Source organism: Apteryx mantelli, chromosome 2 (genome assembly GCF_036417845.1).
Source record: "Apteryx mantelli isolate bAptMan1 chromosome 2, bAptMan1.hap1, whole genome shotgun sequence".
Taxonomy (NCBI): domain Eukaryota; kingdom Metazoa; phylum Chordata; class Aves; order Apterygiformes; family Apterygidae; genus Apteryx; species Apteryx mantelli.
The window spans coordinates 125,817,726-125,825,756 of NC_089979.1; the positions used below are offsets into that span (position 1 = coordinate 125,817,726).

Sequence of the window (8,031 nt, forward strand, 5' to 3'; positions counted from 1 at the left end):
TCTATAGGAGTAAACAACGCAAGTCATCGACTATAAGTACAGACACCAATTGCACGTGGAAATCTTCATGAAGCAAGAGCACACATCTAAATTTTTGTCAAATAACAAGATCTCCACAACAGTAGGTTTGGCAACTGTTTATCTAGATCATGAGCTCAGATGAAGCAGCAGGTAAACCTGACAGCACATCATACTGCTCTTTTTGTCTGCGACATATTCATGTGTCTGCTGTACATCCATACTAACAAACTGCACCAGAAAAGGAGGAAGCACAGAAACTACCTTATGAAAAGCACTGTATTAAAACAAGAAGCTGAGATTTAAATCGACAAGAAGAGAAGACTACTAAATTTGATGCAATTTAACCTAGAGTGTGTTGGATTTAAGAGTAGAAGGCACATGTTCATGGATGTATTTACAGACTCTAACCCTTTTAAAAATACTTTCTGAACATGCTGAGAGACTCCTATACCCTTATGGCTTGTAGTTTCTGCAGACGTATTAACTTTTGATTCACGCCAGCACTGAAGCGCTCTAACAGATCTGTACCTTCAGGAGGTTATTTACAGTTAATAAGTTAATATTTAAAAAGAGTTGGTCAAACTAGCTAAGGTAAATGCTATAAATTCCATGAACTCCAGTAATTTATTCTTGGTTCAAAATGCTCATCATCATTTTAAAATAAGGCTCTGTTCAAGCATTGTAAGTTTCTAAATTTCATAGCTTCATAAGTTTTCTTTATAGTTAATAAAAAGTATCCTGGATGAAAAAAAACCAAACACATAAAGATTATTTCACTAGAAGCAGAACACTAATTTAATCTGGATTCTCAAGTGGGGACTGATCCAAAGACCATGCATGTAGTCAACAACAAAGACAGCAGTTAAATGTAAAGCCTGTGATTGCAAATCCCACTCCGAAAAAAGTACCATCCTTAGCTGATCTTCTAATTAATTGAAAGAGTAATAAATATTTCTACATGTTTTCCTGCTTTCTTAGAGTCTTCATTTCATTAAAACATTTAAAATCATCCTGGCAGTGAGCCAAGTATCTCTTGCACTACTGATAGATGAATTCCTACTGAAGTCGCAGAAACTATCTATAAAAGCTAGATTTAAAAGTGTCTTGTTATTTAACTGAGTCAAAAACCTATTTTTTAATAAAGCAAAACATCTTCCCTGAATTTAAACGTCCAAGTTTGGACTTCTAAATAAAGTTTAATTTTAAAATTTTCAGTTGTGCTGTTCGGAGATTATTTCTTGAGTTGACATATATGTTTGCTCTGAAGTTACTCAGGTTCTAACATGCTTTCAATGGAAGGAGAAAAAAATTCCTGTCTTTCAAAAGATTTGAAATAAGGACCGCTGTAAAGCACACTGTAGAGGCAAACCACAAGAGTTTCCTTAAGTCTTGTTCTTGTTTTTATCTGTGGCAAAATTCTCATGGACTTTAATAGCACAAGGTTGGATCCAGGGCATAAACATATATGCCTATCAAATGATATTTCTTTTTCAATTAGTCTCCCATGTGGGGCAAAACCCACAGATTACTCATAGATGCCGATACGATCCTCCTCATTCACTCAGGGCCTGATCTCCAAGATGCTGAGCAGCTTCAACTTGCCCTAAGCCAATGGTAAACCGCAATCATCCCCAGCACCTCATCTTGCCCAGACTGAAGTCAGGGCAAATTTTACAGCAGAGCTCAGGGAAAGTGAGATCTGGGCTCAGTGACCCATCAGCAGTAGCTGAATAAATGCAAGAGGTCTGGACATAACCCAAGATCAGCTCCTACAGAAGTCAAAGCCCTCTCACTAGCTTCAATAGGCGCGGTCCTCACATAGCACCGTATGTCGGACCACCTGACAACGGGCCCAATCCTGCTATCGTGAGTCATACGAGCATTTCCTACTTGTAGGAGTAATCCCATAGAAACCCCAGGCAACTTGCACGAATAAGGGCTGCAGAAACAGCTAAGCAATCCTGCTGCTACCATTAACTCCAAGCAAGATTACTATTTAGAGCCCAAACTAGAAAATTAGAAGCAGACTGACCCTGAACACAGCAAAGGCTTTGCAAATTAGTTTATTCCACAGCTTAATTACTTTGTTCTTTCCCTCTAAATCAAACTACAAGCTCACCGTGTGTCTATCCTTTTTAATTAAATTACTAAAAATAATATCAAAATGTAAATCATAAGAACACTGCAGTGTTCTATACCAAAGCCTTCAAGTTACCACTTTCAGTAGGGTGTGACACACACCTTGCAATTTAAATGTATAAATCATTAGACAGATTGCCACCAGAACAAATTGTTGCCAATTGTGTTTCAGCATTCAGAAAAGGCTATTCTATTCAAAGTTTTAGGCTCTAAAGGTACTCGTTTTCCTTTCCTTGCAAATATCTAACATCTTTTCATGGTTATTATTTTTTAAATAATTACAATCGTCTCAAAAACATTAGCTTATTTTGTCATTTTCATACATATGTAAATGCCTCTGTGCTCACTTTGTTGACACTAGCATTAAATGTGATTTACCTGGTTTTCATTCTGACCGAGTAGTTGGTTATTTCATGCTTTTCAAGTTGACCATTTTTATTTTGTAATCACACCATTTCTGCTGTCTAGAGATATTCAGAAAGACCGGGAGGCACACTGCAGCCTGAATCACTTTAGTATTTTCCAGTGAATACCCTCTAATCTTATTTTTGAAGGAAGAAGCCAAGAAGGAGATAAACATTACCTCTGGCACCTCTGCATTCCAGTTTTTTTTTTTTTTGGGGGGGGGGTGGAATTTCTGGGCGCGTAAGCAAGACGAGGGAGCAGCTTGCTGTTCTGGGAGTTGGGGCACCACACGCTCTCACCGCAGCTCAGTACCCGCTTGCTGCAAGCCGCGGTGAGATTTCCTCGCCGGCTTGCGGGTGGCGGTGGTGCCCTGCTCGGGGCACCCCGGCCCCACGCCGTGGCCGGATCACCCCGGCCCCAGGGGCACAGCACCCCGCACAGCACCCAGGCGGGATGCTGTGCAGGGCGGGGGCAGGCCGGGCTGCACCTGCCCTTCCCCGCCAGCCCTCCTGCCCCGGGGGGGGGCAGCCGGGCCTCGGGGTGGCCGCAGCTCCCCCGGCACCAGCCAGCCCCCCCCCGCTGCCATTTGTTGCTCGCGTTGAGGGCGAGCTGCGGCCGCGGCGCAGAGGAGCAGCGGCCCTTTCCTCCCCAGCGCAGCCATCGCCGTCTGCTCCGTAGCAACTGGTCCTGGCAGGTCGTGAAGTGGAAAAATCCCGAGGCAGCACAAACAGCGTCTTCCCCCCTCTCTCCTCCTCTCTCTGTCTCTCCCCCCCCGCGCCTCGGCCTCATCTTCTCCCGCCGGCTCCGCGCCCCGCGCTGGCTCCGCCGTGCTCACTCATCGCCGCTGCATGCGGAGCGGAGCGGCGCGATCCGCGGCCGCCCGCCCCGCGCCACAAAGAGGCGCCTTGCAAAATATAGATATGCCGGGGGACTTCCTTTTTTTTTTTTTTTTCCTTTCTTTCCTCCTTTCTGGTACGGGATCGGGGGTGCAGGTCCCACTCCCTTGCTCGCTCCAAAGCGGGGGTGGCGGACCCCCTCCCCGCAGCCTCCGCCCCTTCGTCCCCCGCCGCCTCCCCCGCCTCGGCGGAGCGCGGCGCGGCGCTGGGCGCCCCCGGGGCGCCGCCGCCGCCGCTCCCGGGCCGCGCTGGGGCTGCCATCGCGGGCCGGACCCGGGAATCTCCGCGGGGCCTCGCCGAACCGCGCTGGCCACGGTGCGCCTCCCCGACACGGCCCACGGCAGCAGCCCCTCCGCAGCGGCAGCGCTGCTCGCCCCTTCCCTCCCTCCCTCCCTCCCCGTCGAGTTTTACCGCGGCGCCACCAAAACCCAGCGCGGCCGCGGAGAGCCGCAACTTACCCACAGCAGCAGCGGCGGCGGCGGCGGCGGCGGCGGCGGCGGCGGCGGCGCCTTCCCGCAAAACTTCGCGGAGTTGCCGCGCCGCCCCACTGCGGCGCCCCCGCGGCCGCTCGCCCCGCGCCGGAGCGGCGCAACAGGCGGCCCTGCCTCACCTGGCACCGGGCCGCCGCTCCATGGGAGCGACGGGCGGAGCCTGCCGGCGGCGGGGGCAGCGCCCGGCTGCGCAGCGCCCGCCCGCCGCCCGCCCGCCCGCCTGCCTCCGCCGGGCGCGGGGCCGGGCGGCTCTGCCTGCCGCCGCCGCCGCTGCCTCCTGCCCTGCGCTGCGGCTGCGGGGAGGGGGGGAGGGAGGGAGGTGGGGGGAGGGAGGAGACTCCCCTCCGGCTCCCACGCGCGCCGCGGGGAGCTGCCCCGGGCTGGGCACCCTGCGGGGGGCTCCGGCCCCCCATCTCTAGGGGCTGCCCCGGCGGAGGAGGCGCAGGGGCAGGGGGCCTCTCCCGCGGGTCGCTTCGGCTCCCGAAATGCTGGCCCCGCGGTGGTCCAGCGAGGTCAAGGAGCATCGCTGCTGCCTTGCGAACAGCGCTAGCCGCGCCGGCGCGCGTTGAGTTTATTTGCATGCAGGAAAGCCTCTGCTGCTCTCCCCAGTGCCTTCCCGGTTCCCCAACAAAACATGAATTCTATTACTTGCTCTTGCTAGTCCTACTGAAAAAAAAAGGGGGGGGGAGTATTGCCGGCAGATAGTATTTGATTGGCAAACCTGATGTCGCCCAATTTTTTGCCGAGATAGGTGAACCTACCCTGCACTTAACCTGACCGACCTCCTGCTTAGGACCATTCAGGCCCTTCTTTAGCTCTACCACGATTCTTGCCAGGATGATTTCTCTAATTCAGAAAGATACTTCTGTGAAATGCTCTACCTTGCAGCAATTGCATGGACTGTCAAAGGCTCGAGGCAATGGCAGCAGGTGCTGCCACTCTCACTCAAACATACTTTCTGCTGCGCACGTTCCCGCTCTGGCTGTGCAATGTAAACCTTTGTGCAGCAAAGGTTTCTGTTATCTGTCTCCAGTTTACAGCAGCTGCATGGAAGGGTTTAAGAAAGATGCTTCTCTCCTTGGTAGCTGGTTTGTTTGCCTTTTGAGATGCTAAATAGAACAGAAAATGAATTGGCTTGGATTTCCATGGGGGTTTTTTGCCTCTTACCTATACAAAAATGTTATGTCCATATATGCCATTGTTAAAAAGAGTGCTGGGTTAGAAGGATCCCTGCTATGGCCATAGAATAGATGGCCTTTGCAGGATAGGGGGAGAATTGGAAGGGAAAATATGTGATTAATACACTGCTAAATTCCATTCTCCATCATTAAAACTCAGCTCTGGGAATCTCTGCCCAAGCAAATACTCCCCGAAGTACTTTGTCTGAATTATATTGGCAAGGTTATGTAGGACTAGGCCTTTGTATTATAGCAAATCCTACTTTTTTGCTCTTAGGAATATTTGCAGATTAGCTCAGTGGCATGTTTAGGTGTGCTTATCACTGTACATTCTTACTAGTATAAACGGAAATAGTACTATGAGGAAACTTGATAAAATCACTTTTGTCAGTTTCTTAGATGTTCCTCACACTCACTGACTTAGCCAATCTGTGAAGACATACCCAGCTAAAAACGAAAAAGTAGTAAGGGAGCATGTATTCCTGGTCAGCGTGTGCTGGGTTATGCCACAAAGTCAGTGCCCAGAAGGAGCCATGACTGGACTGACAGATCCATGTTATTTGCAATGGGACATGATTTTCAGACTTTCCTTTGATTGAAACCAACTTAGAGTCATTTTAAGGCAATAGAAGAATATTAATCATTGCTGAGAACCCAAAAACTGATGTGCAGCAGCCATTGATCCAAAATTCAGCTTGTGTTGATATTTTCACTCTTCAGAATACAGGCGCACAACAGCTGGGTGCAGCACCCAGGGTGGATGTACATGATTGCTTGTGCCCCTGCCTCAGAGACATTGCAAACCTGCTTGTTTGGAGTAGCTTGCTGCTGTTGAATATTTTTTTTAAATGGAAAAAGATTAGCAGATCTGCTTTTCATTTTGCTCAACAGAAAAAAAAATCTTTGATTAAGTAAAAATGCCATGTCTTCCATGGGTCAGTTTCCCTTTAAAACTGAACCTCTAGTTGTACTCTGCAGAATGAACCATTTGTAGAGTTACATAGCATAAAAACATAAAGGAATACAAATCTTAGCTTGCATAACTTTACTTACTAGATTAGTCATGATGTTATTCATCCTGTGAACTGAAGTGTGATTGCTTGTGTTGAGGGGAAAAGAACCTAACAGTGGGGTAGAAATATTTATTTCTTTCTGTTGGAATTGCAGCTCATAAAAAGTTTTTGGACCAGCTGTACAGGAGCCACTGGTTTGCTTCCTTACATTCAAAGACTTGCTCCAGAGAGCAGCTAAGCATCTGTAACTTCAGCTGAAATTAATGGGTGTTTGGTATATCTTTGAAGCAGACAAAAAAGTCATTTTACTGGAGAAAATTACTATGAAGGGATGCACAGCTACTTGCTGTTAAAAATGTCACAGATTTTAAGAACTGAAATACTGCTGATATCATGCCCCTTCTGTTAGCTGTGTGTGGAGTAGAAAGAATATATTATTCTTCTAGGTAGAAGAAACTTTTTAACTCTTGAGAACATGTTCCATGAGCAAACCCACCAGCAGATTTGCTCATTAGGTTATTAGCTGACCTGTCCATTTTACATGATGAATAGAAGTGAAAGGATTAATCCTCTAATAGGAAGGGATATAAGTTTAATGGAGAAGGAGAAGGTCATTCGGCTTCCCACAGATAAGGAAAGGAACTGCTAATACTTGCTGACTTCTGCACACATACTTATGAAAATTAGGGCACATAAAATAATAGATGATGCCAGATGGTTCTTCAGTTTACCTCATAAAATAATTTTGATCAGTATTTATAAATATTTAAGGACCCACTACTACAAACCTTTACACAAATTATTTTTTCTAATGCAAATAAACCTATATACTGCAGCGAGACTATTTGTGAGTAAGGATTATTCATGAGAATAAGACTTTATGGGACTGGATCCTTAAAAATTTATAAACATTAACAAAATATTTCAATGGGTAAATTAAAGAATCATCTGGTACAATCTATTCCTTTAAGTTTCCCAGATATTCATAACCTTGTACAGAAATCAGCAAAAATTACAGCTTCTTCCAGTGTTGAGATAAATCAAGTGACCTTCTCTTTGTCCATTAATTTACATTCCTTTTACTGGTGGATTACTTTTTTTCACAGCTGGCAATGGTATGAAATCCATATGCTAAAAGTAGATATGTTAAAGAATTACATCTCCCAACTTTCTCACCTCTAGCAGCACATGCTGTAGGAATTTAGACTATTTCTTCTGTTCATGGTCTGGAGTGTGATTTTCTGTAGAGGACAGCGCAAAGAGATATATCACTAGCCTGTTCTTGCTGGGATTACTCTATTCTCAAAGGAAGGACATATGGAGGGTCCAGAACAGCAGTCTGCATAGAGTCTTAGAGAAGCAAAAAATGTGTAATGTTGCATCCTGGGAATGCTAAAAGCAACACAAATTATAGTGTTTGTGCTGTACGTAGCCATATTCCTAAACTGGGTATCTACTGGCTCTCTAGGTTGGCGATGCTGACAATCTTCATACTGCTCTCAGCCCATGGGCACTGCCAATGCATTTGTAAGTGCTAAGGATTTGCCCCAAGAAGATTAATAATGGAGAAAAAACAGCTTTGCAAAGGGCCAGCACAAATCCTTTACATCACTTAATCTCCCTTAAGCCTTGTGCTAGCAATTTCCATAGTTCTGAATTCCATCTTGATTTTCTAAGCACTGCTACTCTTACAGGATTTGAGGATTGGGGTTTAAATAATCTCTTCAGGAAGTACTCATAGCTTCTGTTTTCCTGCATCTGTTAAGTTCTATCATTTTGAAAGACCTCCCTAGTTTTGCACTTACTCCCTTTTCTATATAGTGAGGAATTGCACTCTATTGTAGAACAGAGTTTCTGTTTTAAATAACAGAAAATCCATAGATTGTCA

The 8,031-nt window shown here is 46.3% G+C and overlaps 1 protein-coding gene across 2 annotated transcripts in view; it reads right to left on the bottom strand.

Annotated features, from left to right (window-relative positions):
- Positions 1-4,114, bottom strand: part of LRRC3B (leucine rich repeat containing 3B) — a 46,774-nt gene extending 42,660 nt beyond the window's left edge. Inside the window, exon 1 of one of the 2 annotated variants that reach the window (XM_067292467.1) lies at positions 3,920-4,114. The gene's annotated coding sequence lies outside the window, so the exon portion shown is untranslated. The remainder of the gene's footprint in view (positions 1-3,919) is intronic. The other variant, XM_067292468.1, reaches the window with a different exon arrangement.
- Between the last annotated feature and the right edge of the window lie 3,917 nt (positions 4,115-8,031).